The following is a 24,772-nucleotide window of genomic DNA, read 5'->3' as shown; positions in this document are numbered from 1 at the left end:
ATCAGCTGAGATTTGAGAATGAAGATTTAAATTCTGATTCTGTAAATTCTGATGACTTAAATCATGATCCTGTAAGTTCTGACGGTTTAAGTTCTGATGACATTGAAACTGTGGTAACAACTCCAAAGGAAAATGCACCTGTCCAGGGGGAGCAAGTTGAAGATCCTACCACATCTCAAGACTCTCGAGAAGCATCAGAACCTGTCACTGGCTCTTTAAGCTCTGATTCATCTAGTTCTGATGAGCCAAGTACTGATAATTTTGGAAGCTCTGATTCTTCAACTCCTGAAAAATCAAACTCAAATTTTGAAGTCTCAGAGAGCATAACTACAGGGGGAGCATCATAAAATGCTGATGGAGACAGCATGGATCATGGGGGAGGATCCAGTTCTAGAGATCAACTTCCATCTGCAAGGAAGTGGACTAAATCATACACACCTGATTTAATCATTGGAGATCTTGAAGCAGGTGTCAGAACTAGAACTGCAACTTCAAATGAATGTCTCTATTATTCCTTTCTATCTCCGACTGAACCAAAGAAAGTGGAAGAAGCTCTTCAAGATGCTGATTGGGTGCAAGCAATACAGGAAGAGTTAAATGAATTTGAAAGAAATAAAGTCTGGACCCTAGTGCCAAGACCAAAGAACAGATCTGTTGTAGGCACAAAATGGGTGTTCAGAAACAAAACTGACAGTGATTGCATAATAACAAGGAATAAAGCAAGGATGGTTTCTAAAGGCTACTCTCAATAAGAGGGTATTGATTATGATGAAATATTTGCACCAGTTGCTAGATTAGAAGCCATAAGGATCTTTTTGGCTTATACTGCTCACAAAAAGTCTTTCAAATGGATGTGAAAAGTGCTTTTCTCAATGGAGAATTGGAAGAAGAGGTATTTGTTGAATAACCTCCAGGCTTTGTAGATCCTAAATTTCCCAATCATGTCGACAGGCTTGACAAAGCACTTTCTGGCCTTAAGCAAGCTCTAAGAGCATGGTATGAGACTTTATCTCAATTCCTTCTGGAAAGTGGATTTCACAGAGGCACAATTGACAAGACTTTATTCTACCTCAACCATGGAAAGGACTTACTTTTGGTACAGATATATGTTGATGATATCATATTTGGTTCTATAAATGCCAAACTCTGTGAGAGGTTTGCAAAGCTAATGCAGTAAAGATATCAAATGAGTATGATGGGAGTACTCAGCTATTTTCTGGGCCTTCAAGTCAAGCAAAATGAAGAAGGAACTTTTATCTGTCAATCCAAATACACCAGAAATTTACTGAAGAAATTTGGAATGCAAGATTATTCAACTACATCCACTCCCATGGCCACTGCAACCAAGTTAGATAAGGATACTGGTAAATCAGTAGATATTACTAACTACAGAGGTATGATTGGCTCTTTACTCTATTTAACTGCAAGTAAACCTGATATCATGTATGCTACATGTCTTTGTGCAAGATTTCAGGCTGCTCCAAGAGAACCTCACTTAGTAGCTGTGAAAAGAATTTTCAAGTACCTCAAGGGTACAGATTTTAAGCTAATTGGTTACTCAGATGCAGATTTTGCAGGATGCAAAATAGACAGGAAAAGCACTAGTGGAAGCTGCCAATTTCTTGGAGGCAGATTGGTTTCTTGGTTTAGCAAGAAACAAAAGTCAATCTCCACATCAACTGCAGAAGCAGAATATATTGCTGCAGGAAGCTGTTGTGCACAGATTCTTTGGATGAAGAATCGGTTACTGGATTATGGGTTAGAATTTTCTAAAATCCCTATTTACTGTCATAATCAAAGTGCTATTGCTATGACAGGTAATCCAGTTCAACACTCAATGACAAAGCACATCAGTATTAGGTACCATTTCATAAGGGAACATGTGGATGAAGGTACAGTGGAATTGCATTTTATTCCAACAGATCAACAGCTAGCAGATATCTTCACAAAACCACTGTGTGAAGGTACTTTTATAAGATTGGTAAATGAACTTGGAATGGTTTCAGGTTCTTTCTCTACATCTTCTTAGTTTTTGTTCTCATGCATCAGACTTTATGATCAGTATTTACAGATTATATTATCTCTATGTAATCTGTGCTTAATTTAAAAATTCATTAAATGTTGATTGTTATCTGATATGGAACTATATACTCTGATAAGTGTTTTGAATGTTCTGTGCCTATTCAAGCCAATGAGGATAACTATGCTAGATGCCGACCTAGTAGTCTTTAACATACTAGAAATCCCATGTTTGAATTAGTTGTTCATGTGGAAACTCATTAACACAAGCAAATTCTGATATTGAGCTTAGTCCAGTTGCCTCACACACTCTTGTACTGTCAGAAAATGATGAAAGTTCCCCAAGTTCTGGAGATAGTATTTTTGTTGAAACTCCAGTTCCTATTCTGGGAAAGGAAGCTTTGGTGAAGAAATTTGTTAGACAGGATGCTCCTGTACCTTGGAAAGATTAACTCACAGGGGAGTTGAGTGGACCAAGAAGTGGAATGAATCAGATTTTATTCCATGCACCAAAATTCTGACATAGCATGTATTAAAAGCTGATGAGTTATTATCAAATTCTGATTTCAAGACTCAACTCAAGGTTACAGCTATGAGTACAAGAAGTCTTCATAGTCTACATTCTATTACTAATGCTAGGGTTGATACACTCAAGGAACAAGCTGATAAGCTAGATTTACAGCTCAAGCTTGACAAGAATAGGTATGTCAGACCTACTCTTGAGAAAATTGAAGCCATTGAGAAGGTTCAAGAGGAGCAACAGGCCCAAGTTGCTGAGTTTCTGGTTAATCAAGCTTCTCAGAAAGCTCAATTGGATGAAATCCAATCTTCAGTTGAACTTCTTCTCTCTCTCTCTTACTTCCTGATGATGTCAAAAAGGGGGAGAAGGTAGTTAAGTCCAAATGCTCACCTAATCAATTACTGAAGAAGAAGGATGATAAAGGTGATAACCAGGGAAACTCTGAAAAGAGCAGAGGTCAAAGAAAAGTTCAAGGAAAATCTTCTATACAGAACAAGTCAAGTTCTGATGCTCCAAATGCTCAAAGTCTGAAGTCAATTGCTGATAAACAAAGTCTGATGTCAAGTTCTAATATTCTGATTCAGTCAGGATCAAAACACTCTCAGAAGTTTATGCAAACTCTGAAGCTAAAAGGGAAGCAGACTACTGTTTATTACAAAGATCCAAAAATCCAGACACTTGATGAGGAGATAGCAAGAAGATTATTTATGAAACACAATTCAGGAATGGATTTAGAAGCTATCAAGGAGGAAGAAGCTAGATTTGCAACTGAGAAGACAAATTTTAAGTCTAAAGCTTCTGATGCAAAGAAACCTCCAAGGCTTGAGAAAAAAGGCATTGTGATCAAGGAAAAGTCAAATTCTGAAATTTAAAGTTCAAGACTAGATCACAGACTGAGAGTGATCCCAAAGACAAAGGGAAAGGAAAAGTTGATGAACCAACCAAGTCACTGAAGATGAAAATTTCTCAAGTTCTGATAAAACCAGTGTGCAAAATGGTTTAAGTAACTGATGATAATCTTGTTAAAAATGAAACTGTTCAAATTCTGAAAAGAAAAAGATAATTGAAGAATCTAAAACAACCTCTGACACTGCTCAAGTTGTTCAGAATAAAGGACAGCAAGTTATAGAAGAAACAACAAATTCTGATCAAGCTATCAAGACATCAACTACTGATAATGTTCAAGTTGATTTGAATAAAATGACAATTGCTGATAAGAAAACGCTGTTATGGAAGAAAGTTACTCCAGTTGAACCAGAATTCAATCTCATGATTAATCAACTCGCTACATTTGGGTTGAGAGTCAAGCAACCTAGAGATAGAGTTGGATTAGGTTCTGACGAAGAGAAGATTCAAATAGGAGTAGAAGTTACTCTAAGAGATCCTTTCATGTTAACAGATAAACCATATGAACAAATCAAACAAAAGCACCTTGACAAAGTGTTGTCTGCTCAAGTTGTGATAGATGCTCATGATAAGGAGAATCTAAAAGAGAAATTGATCTTATTTCTCAATGATGCAAGGACTTATAGACTAGCTGATACTAATGTACTAAAGAAGTCTGTCAGAGAGCTTCAACATATTCACTATCTTCTGGAAGTAAAATCTGATGTTACAAGAAGATGGTCAGAATACATTTTGAAGGCTATAAGAGATCTACTCAGAATCTCTGGTACAAAGACTTCTCATTACAGTCCAATAATTACTGAAGATGATGAAAGAAAATTCCTATGCTGAAGAATTCTGCTAAGGTGGAAGTTATTCTGAAAGGAAAATGCTAATGTTATAATGAAAACTCTTCACATCCTAAAGTTATCAACCTTGGTGATGGACTTGAAAGAACATCCATTCAAGCTCTCAGAACATCCATTTATCAGATTGGTGATAGTAAAGAAGAAGAACTGATGCAGGTCAAAGCACAGTTAGTTGAAGTTCTGAGGAAAGCTGAAGATAAGCTGGTGAAAATTTTTCTTAAGAATCATTATGGATTCAGATTAATCCAGTGATGTTGGTAAAGCTGGATGTTCTGTAAGTTGTAATTGATAGTCTTATTAAATTCTTATTGTAATGCCCTCCAGACCCGGGATATAAGTCTGGGGGTTACTAGCTAATCACCAAACCTGTACAATCTGATTAACAATTACTAAAGAAATGAAACTAAACCCCTTTAACACTAACCAGGATCTTTTTAGGTTGAAGTATAAAAACAAGAACCACTAACTACTTTTATTACAAACCAAATTCAAAATCTCACAAACTTTCTTTAGTACAAACCATTGTCTAATATATTTTAAATTAAGTTCATCTTTTATTCAAACACACACACTAACTATCTACACACCACCCGTTCGGGCAACTAAAAGCTTTCTTCCTGGATTGGGATCAACACCTTGGATATGACAGGATCCCGAGGCTTGACCCGCTTCTTTACCACTCGAGTCCTGATGGGTTTTATATTCCTTCTTAACTGAAAACAATAAGGTGAATAACAACAAAAAGGGTGAGCCAAAAATTGTTCAACAAGTCTGCAAAATATAAAAAGTATAAAAGTAATTTAAATGAATCTGTAACCCAGGTATATCTGCAAAGATATAACCTCACGAGAATAGAAAGAAGGCCATTATTGGCAAATACAAACGAACTAAACTGGACTCAAGTTTGCATCTATACCCTGCTGATCAGCCAGGATACCGTACAGATCTATATCTCACTATATAGATCCCGTCAGGCACCCAGGCACTATGGACCATCTCAAGGTACCGGTTATATCCCGGTCCTTAGGATTAAGTAAACTTAATCCCCAAAGTATTATTATCCAGTCCCTGGAATAGCAACCGGAACAATCAGTATGCTTTGATATATTCTAATCACCAGAATATATCAACAATTGTGAGTAGTAATTGGAATATGAATAATAAAGTCAAATGAAAAGGATAAATCAAGAATCTAAATGAAATATGAACAAGCAAGTCAAAAGAGTGCAAGCATGATAAGAATCTGAAGGAAGTATCACTATTCTGAAAATAGAATAGGGGAGAAACTTTTCTTCTGCGCGACTCATTGCAATTAAATCACCTTCGTCCATCACCTACTCAACCTGCCTTGCGGGCTTAGATTCTGTTAGCACAAATAGACTGGTTAAGTTAGTCCGTACTTCAATTGCATCTTGAATCGACTTCACATCATTTCTATTATCTACCCATGCGCTTATGACTGACTCGTATATTATATATTAGCAGATAAGACTCGATTAACCATATAATACACATAAGCACATAAGCACATAATCATTTTTATAGTTGAAATAATTTTTAGAATCAAAATCGACTCGTTGATCGCTCCACTGATCACCATCTGCCTCATTTCCCATTTTTCAGAATTTTTTCGGACTCGTCTCGGCACGCACTTCGACTGATAATCAAGCAAGTAACAAAGTCAACTAATTTCTAGAAGAAATTAGGTCTTAACATTATTTTTATTGAAAAGAATTCATTTTTCTGAGTCAAATGGCTTTCGTTTCGCTCAAATCGGACTAACGGTCTAATTAATATCAATTTAACACTGATAATTCAATTTATTTATCGAATATAAATAATTATTACAAATTTTTAAACCCTAAAATAATTTTTAAATAATTATTTAAGAAACTCAGAGTCAAAAATAATTTTTCTATAATTTTTGGAGTTAAAATGAATATTTTATGATTTATTGAAAATTATTTTATTAATTATCGAAATAATTAATTACTTTTAAGTAATTAATAAATAATAAATAACTAATAAATAATTACTAAGTAATTATTTAATAATTTAAGATAATTAATTCATAATTATTAGGATTAATTATAATTTATTACAAATATTTACAATTTATTATTACTTACTCGATTAGATCGATTATTTACAAATAAATAATCGATATCATTAGCTGATACGTTATTTATCGAATAAATAAATTGTTATTCGAATCATATTCCAACTCAACGATCAACTACTCGTATTTCTACGAGTTACTCGCATTCCTCGCATAATTATTGAACTACTGCGATGATTTAATCGATTATCTGTATTTAATTATTCATTACGAATAATTATTCTGATATTCTTCGAATAATTAATTATCGCTCGAATAATCATACTCTAATTCATCGTTCAATTACTCGTATGAATACGAGTTACTCGTTTTATTTAAATAATTATTGAATCTTTAAATAATACTATTCAATTAATTTTAATCCTTAATTATTAATTAATAACTTAATTACTAAATAATAAATAAATAAATAAATAAATAGATAAATAATTAGATAAGTAATTAAATAATTAATTAAGTAACTAAATTCGAATTTATAAATTAAGAAAATAATTTAGAAATTATTATTAATAATTTTCAAAAATTTATTTATATTTTAGAATTTACAAAACTAATTTCTGATTTTATAAAATAGAAATAATTAATATAAATATCAGAAACAGTTTTTAGGAAATGGAAAAGGGGTTTTAATGGATTGAAACCGGGTTATATTTCCGGGTTGACGGGTAGACAGTCGGGTCCCCAAGAACATGGGTCGACCTGCCGGATTCTGGGAAAAGCTCCGGCCACCGGCGGAGTTTTCCGACGACTCCACCTGATGTTCCTAGAGCATCGTTTCTTCGGGTTTTTGACGCCATTCGATTCCCCTGAACTGCAGCTACCTATTCCCGGTGTCACCATCATCAAATCGCCCCTCCTCCACCATCTCCGACCGAAGGTCGAAGTTCTCCGATGAACTTCACCGGAAAATCGATCCTCATCGAAACGTTAACCAAAATTCACAAAACTGATACCAAATTAAAGCTTCAGAGTTCCTTAATCTATCCCAACAGTTAACCACAATTAAAAACGTCTATAATCTACTAAAATCGAAGTTAAAAATTCCACAAAACCAAGAACTCGAGCAACTGTTTCCAGGGGTTATACAATCAAAATAAATATATGAAATCACTCCTAAACTCGAGATAAAGCTATCTGGATCAACCAAAACATCAAACAATTCAAGAATCAAAAACGCCTAATTCGACTATAAACCCTAAAAATACGAATTGAAAATCGAAGACATAAAACATGAAATTGATTATACCAATCGAAAGTAGAGATCAAGAGCGTTGCAACGACTACTTACATGTCTGATTTGGAGGTCGGAATCACGATCAAATCTCTAATTGAAGTCAAGAACACCAAACCCTAATTTCTGGAAATTGGGGAAAATTGCAGAATTTCTGATTTTTAATTAAATAAATTAATAATAATTAGGGTATTTATAGCTGCAAAATTAATACTCCTAAATAAAATCAAGGGGCTAATTATACATCTATTAAAAATATTTGGCCCTAATTTTTATAATTTTTGGGTATTAAAATTTAATTTATAAATATTTTATATATGCAATATATATGCCAAAATTTCCCAAAAATTGTGAATATTGCAAAAATACAAAGAAATTATATAAATAAAAGTCCTATAATTTTATAAAAATAAAAATGTAATTTTTGTGGGGTTTTTAACACCCAATGGGGCCCGGAAAAGTCATTTTTCGCAAAACGAGAAAATTTATAAAATATTTAGATGTTTAGAATAATGCGATGGTAAAAGCCGTTTGATGAAAAATAAGGTCCATTATTTTATTTGAAATACTGGCTTTAAAATAATGGTTTGTGTCGTAAAACATTTGAAATGAAAGCGATGAATGCAAAATAAAATATCTGAAAAATATCTTAAAAATACTGAAATGACACGGAATACACGTAACACGTAACAATTAGGATTTGACAGATAATTACACATAAATGACACATTAATACACATAATTTATTATAAATATGATATAATACAAACGTAAGTTTCCCATACGTTACATCCTTCCCCCTTAATAGGATTCTGTCCTCAGAATCTCACTATGAAAATAAATGAGGATATTTCTCTAACATTTCACTCTCAAGTTCCCAAGTTGATTCTTCAACCATAGGATTTCTCCACAAAACTCGCACTAAAAATACATACTTATTTCTCAGTACTTTCTCTCGCCGATCTAAAATTCTTACCGGCTGTTCTTCAAAAGACAAATCAGGTTGGATATCTATCGGCTCATACTCGATTACATGCCTAGAATCAGGATTATATCGCTTAAGCATCGACACGTGAAAGACATTGTGAATATGTTGCATATGAGGCGGTAAAGCTAATTCGTACGCAACTTTTCCCACTTTCTTCAAAACTTCAAAAGGTCCGACGTATCATGGTTTCAATTTACCCTTATTGCCAAATCTGATCAAACCTTTCCATGGCGATATTTTAAGTAATACGTGTTCTCCTTCCTGGTAATCCATATCCTTCTCCTTCCTTGCTTGGTCTGCATATTTGCGTTGCCTGTTTTGTGCTGCATCGAGTCATTTCCGAATAAATTCTATCTTTTCTTTGGTTTGTTGGATTAATTCTGGACCCAAAATCTTGCGTTCTCCAACTTCATCCCAATATACTAGTGATCTGCATTTTCTTCCGTATAATGCTTCGTACGGTGGCATTCCAATACTTGCGTGATAACTGTTATTGTAAGAAAATTCAACCAAAGGTAAATGTTCAACCCAATTGCCTTCAAAATCAATCGCACAAACTCGTAGCATGTCTTCAATTGTTTGGATAGTTCTTTCACTTTGCCCATCGGTTTGCGGATGATACGCGGTACTCATGTTTAATTTAGTTCCAAGACATTCCTGAAATTGTCTCCAAAATCTTGAATTGAAACGGGGATCTCGATCAGACACGATAGATATTGGAACTCCATATTGCATCACAATTTCTTTGAGATACAAGTGCACTAGCTTGTCGAGTGAAAATCTTTCGTTAATCGGTAGAAAATGTGCCGACTTCATTAGTCTGTCAATGATTACCCATATCGCATCATGATTTGTTTTAGTCCTTGGTAGTCCTACCACAAAATCCATCGCTAGATGTTCCCATTTCCATTCTGGAATATCTAATGGTTGTAATAATCCACTCGAATGTTGATGTTCAGCTTAGACTCATTGGCATGTGTAGCATTTACTTACCTATTCTGCTATTTCCTTCTTCATGTTCGGCCACCAAAAGTTTTCCTTTAGATCGCGATACATTTTTGTGCTTCCTGGATGAATGGAATACTTCAACTGTGCGCATCTCGCAATATTTCTTCTTTTAATTCTGCCACGTTAGGGATCCAGATTCTCGATGCAAAGCGTAAAATTTCTTTATTATCCTTTTAAGTTGTGATTTATTCTCCGGTTAAGTCGTCATTTTGACTCATCACTTCTTCTTGACAGTGGCGAATCTTCTCTAGCAACTCTGGTTGAAAAGTCATAGCGTAGATAGCTTCTGCAGATTCATTGGGAACACGAATTTCAATTTCCAACTTATCAAATTCTTTGGCTATTTCTTCGCATGAAGTTAACCAATTCAATCTTTCTTTCCTGCTTAGCGCATCTACCATAATATTTGCTTTCCCTGGATGATAACTGATCGTAATATCGTAATCTTTAATCAATTCCAGCCATCGACGTTGACACATGTTCAGTTCTTTTTACGTAAAGATGTACTTCAGACTTTTATGATTTGTGTAGATTTCGCATTTTTCACCGTAGAGATAGTGTCTCCACAGTTTTAATGCAAATACGATCGCTGCTAATTCCAAGTCATGCGTAGGATATTTCTGCTCATGAGGTTTAAATTGTCTCGAAGCATATGCAATGACGTTACCGTGCTGCATCAGTACACATCCTAATCCGCGATACGAAGTGTCGCTGTAAATGACGAAATTCCCATGCTCATCTGGTAATACGAGTACCGGTGCGGTTACTAATCGATTCTTCAGCTCTTGAAAACTTCCTTCACATTTGTCGTCCCTTATAAACTTTTCACTTTTTCGAGTTAACTTGGTTAACGGTGTTGCTATTTTCGCAAAATCTTTGACAAATCTTCTATAATATCCTGCCAATCCCAAGAAACTTCGAACTTATGTCGGTGTCTTTGGTCTTTCCCAATTCAACACAGCTTCAATCTTCACTGGATCAACTTGGATGCCTTCTCTACTGATGATGTGTCCTAGAAATTGTACTTCCTTTAACCAGAATTCACATTTCGAGAATTTCGCATATAGTTGCTCTTTCCTCAAAATTCCTAAAGCTATCCTCAAGTGCTTAACATGCTCTTCTTCCGTCTTTGAGTAAATCAAGATGTCATCAATAAATACAATCACAAATTTGTCCAAGTATTTCTTGAATACTCTATTCATCATATCCATGAATGCTGCTGGCGCATTTGTCAAACCGAATGCCATTACAAGAAACTCGTAATGTCCATATCTTGTACGAAACACAGTCTTGGGAATATCTTTAGCTTTAATCTTCAATTGATGATAACCTGATCGCAAATCTATCTTCGAAAACCATGCGGCTCCTTTTAGTTGATCGAACAAATCGTCGATTCTCGGCAAAGGATACTTGTTCTTAATAGTGAGCTTATTCAAATCCCGATAGTCAATGCATAGTCGCATACTGCCATTTTTCTTCTTCACGAACAATACTGGTGCACCCCATAGGGATACACTGGGTCGTATGATGCCTTGGTCTAGAAGATCTTGCAATTGCGTTGACAATTCCTTCATCTCAACTGGTGTCATTCGATATGGAGCTTTCGAAACTGGTTCTGTACCTGGTGTTAGATCAATCGTGAACTCAATTTCCCAATCTGGCGGTAACCCTGGAAGCTCGTCTGGAAAGACATCCGGAAATTCACATACAACTGAAATATATTTTATTTTGGGACTTCCCTTCTCAGCATCTAACACGTAAGCTATATACATCTCGCATCCCTGTCGAAGCAATCGTTTGGTCTGCATCACCGTAAGAAATTTCTTCCGCTGTTTTTCGCCCTTGAATATTACCGTTGCATTTTCCACAGTTCGCAGTTTGACTTTCTTATTCGCGCAATCTATCTGAGCATTATGACAAACTAACCAATCCAGTCCCAAGATGACATCAAACTATTCTAACTTAAAAGGAATCAAATCTACAAAAAAATGATGTCCAGCTATCTCTATATCGCATGCAGGACACACTCGATCTGCTGGAACTTGGTCGTCATTCGCTAATTTTATAATTAACGTCTCGCCCAACCATTCGATTTCGCAATGTAACTTATCAAGAAATTCCTCAGAAATAAATGAACGGATAGCTCCAGAATCAATTAATATTTTTGAATCTACATAATTCACCAAAAGCGTATCTGCAATTACACTCGAACTCTGCACTGCTTCTTTCATTATCATGTTGAAAGTCCTTGCTCTGGGTTGATTAGGCGGTAGACGGAGGTAATGCCAATACGTTCGGAATACTAGCTGCCATTGCTGGTCCTTTACAATTCCTAGCGATATGCCCTTTCTTTCCACATTGGTAGCAAGTGATTTATGTTGTCTTTCCCGTTGGACATTCATTAGAATAGTGCCCTTTCTACTTGCATTTGAAATATGTCACATCTGCTTTGATACATACGACGGTGTGCTTGCGTCCACAAGTTTTGCAGTATGGCATTGGGACTCTGACCATTCTCTGCTGTTTGGGGGCTTGGAAATGATTACCTGCTTTCTGGTTACCTTGTCCTATCCTTTTGAAATTCAAATTTGTCCGGGCTTGAAATCCCGGCTTCCTGCTGGAGCGGTCTTGGAAACTTCCATGTCCTCTATCCCTTTGAGATCTTTCACTTTCCCCTTCGATGATCAAGGCTTTCTGGACTACGGAGGTATACGTCGTTAATTCAAAAACTGCAACTTGTCCACGGATCCACGGTCGTAATCCCTTTTGAAACCTTTGAACTCGTTTCTCTTCAGTATCCACTTGTTCTGGGACGAACCTAGCCAATTTAGTAAATTTGGCTTCATACTCTGTCACGGACATACTTCGCTGCTTCAGTTCCTAAAACTTTATCTGCATTTGATTTCTCACGTAGCGAGGAAAATGTTTCTCTAAAAACAACTCTTTAAACCTATCTCATGCAATAACATCTTCACCCTCTAAAGCCTTTTTAGATTCCCACCAATAATTTGCTTCTCCTTTCAACAAATAACTAGCAAAGTCAGTCTTCTGATCTTCACCTATCTTCACTAGTGCAAACGCTTTCTCTATTTCTTTTAACCAGGTGGTAGCTTTAATAGGATCGGCTGACCCATCAAATTCTGGAGGTTTAACCTATTGAAACTGCTTAAAAGGAACAATAGGTAATGCTGGTGGTATCTGGGGCTCAGGACGAGGTGGCTGTTGTAACATTTGTTGTTGAATTTGCTGTTGTTGATGCCGCATCTGTTGCTGCATCATTAACATCTGTTGTTGCATCAGATGGAACATTTGGTTCATGGTCTCATTAGTCTGTCCTTCGGAATTGCTGCTAGAAGTCTCAGCCCTAGTCTTTCTTTTTGGTGCCATCTTCTGATAATAAAACAAGTGATATTTCTTTAACAGTTTAATAAATAATTGACAGTAGGTAAGAAAACAATTTATCCTATATTAACAACATATTTTAAATAAAGAAAACAGTTGCTGAATATAAAAACTGGAAATCTAACCAGTTAAATAAAATCATAGTTCTTTTCTCTCTCTTTTTCAACAGGAATTAAGATATGAAAAGCTGTAAAACAATAAAGTGAAAGTAAATACTGTAAAACTGTAAAGACTGAAATTTAAATAAAGAGATTTGAAAAAAATTCATTTTATATATATGACACCAGCCTCAGGTGTAAATGCTTGATACAAAAAGTCTCGCTCTACTGGTTATCTCTGTGGCTACAAGTCATACTACCACTACATGTCAAACTACTACTACAGGTCAAACTACTACTACAGTTTAAGCTAATAATACACACATACACACTACTCACTATGCTATACTATGCTGCCTCTATATACATCTGTACTCTGAAGTCAGTGTCTCAAAACCCAGGCGGAATACGCCTCAGCTCATCCCTAAGTGCCTGGACCAAAGTCTGTGCCAAACGAAATATCTTGTAAAAGTCTGTAATGCCCTCCAGACCCGGGGTATAAGTCTGGGGGTTACTAGCTAATCACCAAACCTGTGCAATCTGATTAACAATTACTAAAGAAATGAAACTAAACCCCTTTAACACTAACCAGGATCTTTTTAGGTTGAAGTATGAAAACAAGAACCACTACCTACTTTTATTACAAACCAAATTCAAAATCTCATAAACTATCTTTATTACAAACCATTGTCTAATCAATTTTAAACAAAGTTCATCTTTTATTCAAACACACACACTAACTATCTACACACCACCTGTTCGGGCAACTCAAAGCTTTCTTCATGGATTGGGATCAACACCTTGGGTATGAGAGGATCCCGAGGTTTGACCCGCTTCTTTACCACTCGAGTCTTGATGGGTTTCATATTCCTTTTAACTGAAAACAATAAGGTGAATAACAACAAAAAGGGTGAGCCAAAAAATGCTCAACAAGTCCGCAAAATATAAACAGTATTAAAGCAATTTAAATGAATCCATAACCCAGGTATATCTGCAAAGATATAACCTCACGAGAATAGAAGGAAGGCCATTACTGGCGAATACAAATGAACTAAATTGGACTCAAGTTCGCATCTATACGCTGCTAATCAGCCAGGATACAGTGCAGATCTATATCTCACTATATAGATCCCATCGGGCACCCAGGCACTACGACCCATCTCAAGGCACCGGTTATGTCCCGGTCCTTAGGATTAAGTAAACTTAATCCCCAAAGTATTATTATCCAGTCCCTGGAATAGCAACCGGAACAATCGGTATGCTTTGATATATTCTAATCACAAGAATATATCAACAATTGTGAGTAGCAATTGGAATATGAATAATAAAGTCAAATGAAAAGGATAAATCAAGAATCGAAATGAAATATGAACAAGAGAGTCAAAAGAGTGCAAGCGTGATAAGAATCTGAAGGAAGTATCACTATTCTGAAAATAGAATAGGGGAGAAACTTGCCTTCTACGCGACTCACTATAATTAAATCACCTTCGTCTATCACCTACTCAACCTGCCTTGCAGGCTTAGCTTCTGCTAGAATAAATAGACTGGTTATGTTAGTCCGTACTTTAATTGCATCTTGAATCGACTTCACATTGTTCCTATTATCTACCCATGCGCTTACGACTGACTCGTATATTATAGATTAGCAGCTAAGACTCGATTAACCACATAATACACATAAGCACATAATCATTTTTATAGTTGAAATAATTTTTAGAATCAAAATCGACTCGCTGATCGCTCCACTAATCACCATCTGCTTCATTTCCCATTTTTCGAAATTTTTTCGGACTCGTCTCGGCACGCACTTCGACTGATAATCAAGCAAGTAACAAAGTCAACTAATTTCTAGAAGAAATTAGGTCTTAACATTATTTTTATTGAAAAGAATTCATTTTTCTGAGTCAAATGGCTTTCGTTTCGCTCAAATCGGACTAACGGTCTAATTAATATCAATTTAAAACTGATAATTCAATTTATTTATCCAATATAAATAATTATTACAAATTTTTAAACCCTAAAATAATTTTTAAATAATTATTTAAGAAACTCAGAGTCAAAAATAATTTTTCTATAATTTCTGGAGTAAAAATGAATATGTTATGATTTATTGAAAATTATTTGATTAATTATCGAAATAATTAATTACTTTTAAGTAATTAATAAATAATAAATAACTAATAAATACTTAATAAATAATTATTTAATAATTTAATATAATTAATTCCTAATTATTAGGATTAATTACAATTTATTACAAATATTTATAATTTATTACTACTCACTCGATTAGATCGATTATTTACAAATAAATAATCGATATCATTAGCTGATACATTATTAATCGAATAAATAAATTGTTATTCGAATCATATTCCAACTCAACGATCAACTACTCGTATTTCTACGAGTTACTCGCATTTCTCGCATAATTATTGAACAACTGCGTTGATTTAATCGATTATCTGTATTTAATTATTCGTTACGAATAATTATTCAAATATTCTTCGAATAATTAATTATCGCTCGAATAATCATACTCTAATTCAGCGTTCAATTAATCGTATGAATACGAGTTACTCGTTTTTTTAACTAATTATCGAATCTCTAAATAATACTATTCGATTAATTTTAATCCTTAATTATTAATTAATAACTTAATTACTAAATAATAAATAAATAAATAGATAAATAATTAGATAAGTAATTAAATAATTATTTAAGTAACTAAATTCGAATTTCTAAATTAAGAAAACAATTTAGAAATTATTGTTAATAATTTTCAGAATTTTAATTATATTTTTAGAATTTACAAAACTAATTTCTGATTTTATAAAATAGAAATAATTAATATAGATATCAGAAATAGTTTTTAGGAAATGGAAATGGGGTTTTTAATGGATTGAAACCGGGTTATATTTCCGGGTTGATGGGTCGACAGTCGGGTCCCCAAGAACATGGGTTGACCCGCCGAATTCTGGGAAAAGCTCCGGCCACCGGCGGAGTTTTTCGACGACTCCACCTGACGTTCCTAGAGCATCGTTTCTTCGGGTTTTTGATGCCATTCGATTCCCCTGAACTGCAGCTACCTATTCCCGGTGTCACCATCATCAAATCGCCCCTCCTCCGCCATCTCCGGCCGAAGGTCGAAGTTCTCCGATGAACTTCACCGGAAAATCGATCCTCATTGAAACGTCAACCAAAATTCACAAAACTGATACCAAATCAAAGCTTCAGAGTTCCTTAATCTATCCCAACAGTTAACCACAATCAAAAATGTCTATAATCTACTAAACTCGAAGTTAAAAATTCCACAAAATAAAGAACTCGAGCAACTGTTTCCAGGGGTTATACAATCAAAATAAATATATGAAATCACTCCTAAACTCGAGATAAAGCTATCTGGATCAACCAAAAATCAAATTATTCAAGAATCAAAAACGCCTAATTCGACTATAAACCCTAAAAATACGAATTAAAAATCGAAGATATAAACACATGAAATTGATTATACCAATCGAAAGTAGAGATCAAGAGCGTTGTAACGACTACTTACATGTCTGATTTGGAGGTCGGAATCACAATCAAATCTCTGATTGAAGTCAAGAACACCAAACCCTAATTTCTGGAAATTGGGGAAAATTGCAGAATTTCTGATTTTTAATTAAATAAATTAATAATAATTAGGGTATTTATACCTGCAAAATTAATACTCTTAAATAAAATTAAGGGGCTAATTATACATCTAATAAAAATAGTTGGCCCTAATTTTTATAATTTTTGGGTATTAAAATTTAATTTATAAATATTTTATATATGCAATATATATATATATGCCAAAATTTCCCAAAAATTGTGAATATTGCAAAAATACAAAGAAATGATATAAATAAAAGTCCTATAATTTTATAAAAATAAAAATATAATTTTTGTGGGGTTTTTAACACCCAATGGGGCCCGGAAAAGTCATTTTTCACAAAACGAGAAAATTTATAAAATATCTAGATGTTCAGAATAATGCGATGGTAAAAGCCGTTTGATGAAAAATAAGGCCCATTATTTTATTTGAAATACTGGCTTTAAAATCATGGTTTGGGTCGTAAAATGTTTGAAATGAAAGCGATGAATGCAAAATAAAATATCTTAAAAATACTGAAATGACACGGAATACACGTAACACGTAACAATTAGGATTTGACAGATAATTACACATAAATGACACATTAATACACATAATTTATTATAAATATGATATAATACAGACGTAAGTTTCCCAGAGGTTACACTTATTGCATTTGAACTTAAATGTTTTTGACATCATCAAATCTATTAACTTGTATATTCTTGCATAATTTACAAGTTAGGGGAGATTGTTGGATATATTTGAGATGTCATGTCTAATATGTTTCATGTTTAGTTTTCAGATCTTAACAAACAAGAAATATCAGTTCTTACTGGAATCAGTACTTACTGGAAGTCAGGACTTAATGTCACATCAGGACTTAATGTCATATCAGGACTTAAGGTCGTATCAGAACTTAAGTACGGGAGGACTTACAGTTAAGGAAGGAAGCTGATTAACAGTAGAAGATCGAGACTAATATAGAAGAAGATATGCATGGAAAGAGTTAGAGGACTAGAAGAATTATATAAGATATATGATTGATATATTTTAGGAGACAGAATTATATTTCATATCAATTAGAAGTTATCTTGTAACTGTGTACTATATAAACACAGACATAGGTTTACACTATATGTGTTATCATTATCGAGAAGATCATACATTGTAACCTAGCAGCTCTCGTGATATTTATTCATCACTGAGATAGAACAGTTCCATTGTAACAGAGTTTATTATATCAAATACATCTGTTTGCTGTTACTTGTGTTCTAAATCGATTTGATTGTATAAAACACTGTATTCAACCCCCTTCTACAGTGTTGTGTGACCTAACACTAACACAATAGTGAGTTTAAATAAAGTGATTCTGATAATTGAATAATAGAATCTCCAGATCAAATATTTCTAACAAATAGTTGCATTAGACTTATAATCCTTATTGTCCAGGAAATCAACTTAGATAAATAGAATAGGACGCAAATAGATAGGTCTGGATAACAAAGATTATCATGGCAAACTACTATAATTAGTATTTACACTTAATATTGTATATCTGTGACGGCCTCAACCCCGGGGTCAGGAGTTGACGTCATCAACAACAATAATAACAATTATAAATCAATCTAAAACATAACTACGACCCCTTTACCAAGACCTTTTCCAAGTTTAAGTATGACTCAGGTTACTTAATTAAGACAACTCAAACTTACAACAATCAGCTCGACGCAGTTAACTTAACACAGCAACTCAACAAACCACACTTGGTCTAGCACAACCATCTCAGAGGAGTCCGACACGAAAGGGACTGGAACTCTGCCCGACTATCACCGAAGAATCTCCTAGGAATCTGCAATATATATATATATATATAAAACATTTTGCAAGGGTGAGCAATCAATTGCTCAGCAGTACCACTATATGAATAGTAATCAAAAGCAGTTAATGATAAACAATTATAGGAACAAAAATCATAACTTGCCAGAAACATGTAAAACATGATATAAACCGGATATCAAACTAGCATGCTCTGTAAAACCAAAATCAAAAGTCGTGTGTTGTGTATAAATACCGGAGTTCAATTTTAGCATGCTATTTTCATTTTCAAACCTTCCGTTCCATTACAGGAACCATAAAACAATTTGTCCCGTTACGGGGACCCAAAACCATTTGTTCCGTTACGGGAACCATAAAACTTGTCCGATCACACGACATATATAAACTTGTTCCTCTCCAGGAACTTCAAAACCACTTGTTCCATTACTGGAACCACAAAATCATCTGTTCCGTTACGGAAACCACTAAATCACAATCAGATATATATTGGATGTTATCTAGGGACAGCTGATCAGGCCTCCACATAAATTATCTAGGATAGTTGGCCGGGCTATCACACAAAATGTCTAGGAAAGCTGATCGGGCTTTCACACAAAATCACCGGATCCGCAGAGACTAGCTAGGTCTCTGATTATCTATGCTGGACTAATCGGTTATGTAATGCGTGCAACCGAATTAGCCACTTACGCAACGTTACCCAATATCTGATTCGTTTTATCCAGTTTCAGAATCACTTTTACCTATCTCTTGTTAAAAATTAATTCTATCACAGCACACTATTCAAAATCTCTTTTTCATTTTTAATTACACGTTAGAGATAGGTATTTTCAGAAGTTACTTTTCCCCAAAAACACATATTTAACAACATTTTCAAATACGGGGGATACGTAACTTAAAACATTTATGTTCCATTACAAAAGTACAACATTTAGGTATTCACATATACTGAACCATAAAAGAATGGTCAGGGATACTTGCCTTGCAAAGCTTTACAACTATTATTGATTGACCTTGAGCCAACACGGACGCTCAGACTTTAACGTCTAATCACTAGATCACCCTGGATTCGACTCCAACACTCAGGCCCTTTGATTGGAACCTTACTGAGCTCGTCGACTGTCCACTAGGTTATCCAACGCCAACTCTTGGGCTTTCCGACTAGCACCTATAAAGTCGAAACACCCTAACTTAGACCTTCGATTATGCTTGACATATCCTCGCTAACAATCTACCCGAACATTAACAAAACCCGACTCGTAACATACATCATATAATAACACACGTATCAATTAGGGTTCACGTCTTCGAAAGTCGGTTCGGTGTTCGTTTTCAGAAATAGGTATATTTATCCTTTATGAAATTAGGGCTATCGATTTTCGTAAAGTATTTCATCACAACACATAGTCAGATTTCGTATAAGGTACGTACATATTACCGGTCGACGTCCCGGTAGTCATTGGGTACGGGCCCGTATTTTCGTAATTAAATTTTCTTGGAAATCGGGCAGCACCTCCTTTGATTATCGGCTAACCCGTCGAACATCCTGACGTCCAAACAAACACAACTACAATCAATCACAATCCAAACTAAACCACCAATTTCAGCCATCAATATCAGTCCCAGACTTCTCAATTATCAATTAAATACCATTATTAATTATTAGTCCCGTTTTATAATTTTAATCGCATTTTATAGTTTTATTCGCAATTCGCATTTTAAATCGTATTTTGTATTTTAAATTGTAGGACTCAGAACAACGTCATCACAGTCCACCGTCGACTCGCCGACGGCGGCAAAACTTGCGGGTACCCGATTAATTTCGGGTTTCCATCGCGCATTTCACCGATTAATTGGAATCCCAACACAAAATTATTTTATTATTTCACAAAATCAGTCAACTAATTCCCTGCAACCAAAATCCAAAATTCCTAATTAGATTACAAGCATCAAACAACCATATACCAACAGAATTAACCGCGCCAATACCCGAGAGGAACAGCCGGGAAGAAAAAGAATAAATCGGCTGGACACAACATAACGCAACAGACCCACACAGAACACACGGACACACATGACACAGACACATAAATGGAATCACACACACACAAAAAAAATATATATATATACACGCATGTATACATACGAATAAACAGGGATGCAGCTCCAACCATCGGCCGGAAAACGAACCGAAAGCAACCGGGACTATCGGAACAGTGCGGGAGTAAAAGAAACAGAGAGAAAAAGGAATTAAAATGGAAGAAAAAGAGAAGTAAGGAAGAGGTGGAGAACAGGGAGGACGACGAGAGGAGGAGAGATTTTAAGGGAGAGAAACGGGGTGAAGGACAACAGGGAAGGGGGTGGGGGTTCTGTTTCTATTATTTATTATCTTATTTTTATTACCCTGCAATTAGCTAGTGACACGTGCATAAACACACTGCCACCACTCTTCTTTACTTGACACGTACTATAAAAATGTGTACAACCTTCCCGCAGCTTGATTTTGACCCACATTTTTAAAAGTAACGAACCGAGGTAAACTTAAAATGACTTCAGAAAATTACGGAAACAGTCTCAAAATATTATAAATATCCTGAAGTTAATAGAATATAAATTTCGAAATTTTAAAATAATTTCTGAAACGCGGTCTATACCCGTTTTTTAACAAATAACGAAACGACGCGCGGGTGAAACTAACTCTGAAAATTTCCAAGATAATTTTAAAATTTTCGGAATATTCCAAACATAAATAAATATGAGTTTCATAATTTTTAAAGAATTTTGGAATTAAATACGGATTTTACAAATAAATGCACTCAGAAAATCATTTAACGATAAATAATTAATGAAATATTGATTTCTCAATTTTATAAAATCCTAAAAATAATTATTGTAATTATAAAATCATAAAAATAATTTTAGAAACATTTCCAATATTTATGCAAATAAATTTGCACTAAATCCACTTTTGAAAGTGAAAACAATTTAATACGATCCCATAATTAATCGCACGGACAACCCGGTATACTATAAATCACACATAATTAATTAAAATATTAACAAAAATAATATCCAGCTGACTGAACCCAAACACATATTTTATTTATATAATTATTTAATAATTACACATTTAAATAATATAAAAATATACGAGTCGTTATAATATCACCAATTCAAATTTCCAGAGATAAGCAATTTAACTTAAATGAGAGAAATGAACATGCTTAATAAGTCAATAATAGTTAATTGCATTGAATTCCAGATCATATTATAAGTGTCTAAATACAAATGTCATCGTGTTCCTGCATAGACTGGTTAGTGAGTATGAGAGCAAACTTGCATTAACAAGTATGATAGTGTATGCACCAACAAAAGTAACAGAATGCAGATTATATTACATGGAACAAAATTGTTCATATCAATTAGTGTGGTTCAGTGATTAAATAGAACGAAGTTTGCACCTATTTTACAGGATTACAAGGCATAAAGAGTACATTCACCCCATCAAATCCAACCAAAGTCAAGCATGAATTCACGATTACAAACCAAAGTAAAAAGAACTAAGTTCTCAAAAGAACAACAGATTACACATAGATCAGCAAAAGTAGTACAGAAATAGCAGCACAACACAAAACAGAATCATCCAACAAGAAGCAGCACATTGATAATCCAATTATATTACCATCAGCATCACACATATGAACCAAATCAAGAAGAGTTTTAATAAGTGGTCCCCTTGCATCCATACCTATGTCCTCTAACTCATGAACCATAGCTAAGTCATCAGAATTGGGAACTTGGAAGGCATTCAAAATCTCTTGGTCATTCATACAGTGGTCTACTAGAGTAGATGTAACTAAGTTCTCAAGATATGTAATTATATTCTTACAAGACACGGTTACACCCTCTAGATAGGTCACTTTCTCCTTAATTTCACTGTTTTCATATTTAATCTCTTAAGTTTATTTTAAGTTCATTAATCATGACTCTGATAGACTCATAATTAGAGAGGAAGACATCTTCTTCTCTAATTACAGGTGGAATCACAATAGGTTCAACCTCTTGTGGTTCACAGTGCATGAGAGAAATTTATGGCCTAATGTGCTCATTTGTGATGTGTGAATTACCTAGAATAGAAAACTTATCAAGAAGATGAATATTGCACATAAGAAAGAAACAAGTTATGAGGAGTCCATATGGCATGTATCCTACCAGATTAGCATTTATCATATTGAGAAGAATGACATAAGAAATGCTAAAGTTGATTTTGTTGTTATAAAGAAGATAAATGAGTTTAACATCACTATAATCAAAGTATTTACTTTGATTTGGTTTGGGCAGGACATTTGCCCTTATGATAAGTGCAAGATGTTAAAAAACTCCTTTAAAATGCTTAAAATGGATTCCACAGTTAACATCACAAAGATCAGATGGAACATCAGACTCACATAAAACACCAAGCATAAGTTCATACTCATATTTGTTAAACACAAACAAGGAATAGATATCATGACATGGCAATTCATACAAATACAGTGGAAGGTGTAGTGCTCTATTAAGACTCTTATTATCAACATAAATTACTTTCTTGTTCACAGTGGTTGTAAAATGCAAGACTCCCTCTACACCCTTAATGATGTTCATATTACAGTAAAACTCACCCATGAGATATATGAAGTATTGTCTACTCACATGAAACACTAATCCCTCCCACTTAGCATGCCTAATGAACCTTTCCAATTCACTAGTTAAGTTCACACAAATACCAGGCTGAACATTCTTGACTAAGTCAAGGAATTTCTTGGAATTAGAAGGACTAGCAAGGTCTGGTGGTGGAGGCTTAGAGTTGTTAGTGTTTGTGTTTGTGTTTGGTTCTTGTCTTAGGTTTGTTTTTCTGGTATAAACTCTGGTTTGAAAGGATTTGGCAGGTCTAGGATTTGGAGAGTGAGGAACTTGAAATTTCCTACTCTGATAGAAGGGAATACTGTGATTTTTGATAACCTTTTATGTGGTTTCTTGGAAGAGATGGCCTTTGGTGACTGGTTCTAGGATTTGAAGGAGTTACAGTTTTAAATGATGAAGATTTATGGTAAAGAAACTGTTTCTTTTCCATATTTTCCAGTAGATATGGATTTGTGATGGCTGGTCTTGGCTTAGGGTAGAATGGCCTAGCATTTTGGTCCATAACTGATGAAGTGAAGTATGCAAATGAACTGTGTTTATGTGTGAATGCAGCATATGTAAATGTAAGTATATATGCATGCACATAGCACATAATTCAATATCAGTTAGGAAAATAATTTTTTATAAAGTAGCTTTTACTATTCATGAATAGTGATTTTCATTAAATACAGTTTGTAAAGAGTTGATGTGCAGAGGCATGGTTTGCATAATTCCAGATCCTAGGCATGTGTATAATGCAGCTAAGGTATGATGTTTAGTAGCTAACATATGCAAATAGTGACCAATAGTACCTAGGAAATATTGTTTTAGTACTGTTATAAGTACAAAAAGTACACAAATTTAGGAGAATGTGTGACATAAAGGTGAAATACAACTTACTCTACAACCTATGACCTAAGCAAATGACAAATAATGCATTAAAGAATGTTCGAAATTGAGAAAAGATCAATGCCAAAAGGTTGTCACCTTTTTAAAGAAATTAATTTTCTGGAAACTTTGAGTTTTTAATAAAGAATATTGCATTTATTTATTTAGGTAGCTTGTATTAAATGAAATGAAATCAGAAGAATATTATCCACATTCAACACACACGGATGCATTCTATATTAATGTGCAATCACTTAACATTTATTTCAGATAGCATTTATTATAACATAACACAGAAAATAATCAGAACATTAATAACAGAGATAACACATTAATTGCATTATTTTTAACTGAAATTCCACCTCGAATTCTAGGTGGCCATTGATCACAGCAATGATCCAGATACAGGGATGCTCAAGGCTCCCCTGTCAGGTCTTACTGTGAGGGCTGTGTGTGCTTGTAAATTTACACTTTACTTTGTTATTTATTTTGTGATTACACAAATCAGCCTTAAACACACCTTTCTTGAATCTCACCAATGCATACACAAATTTAGAGTAATGAGTACAAGAAGTAGATTTAATATCAAGTTCACAGAACACATACATATCCAAGTAATCAAGATAAA

The sequence above is a fragment of the Apium graveolens genome, chromosome 7 (genome assembly GCF_009905375.1).
Source record: "Apium graveolens cultivar Ventura chromosome 7, ASM990537v1, whole genome shotgun sequence".
NCBI lineage: Eukaryota > Viridiplantae > Streptophyta > Magnoliopsida > Apiales > Apiaceae > Apium > Apium graveolens.
Note: the sequence above shows the minus strand (reverse complement) of the source record.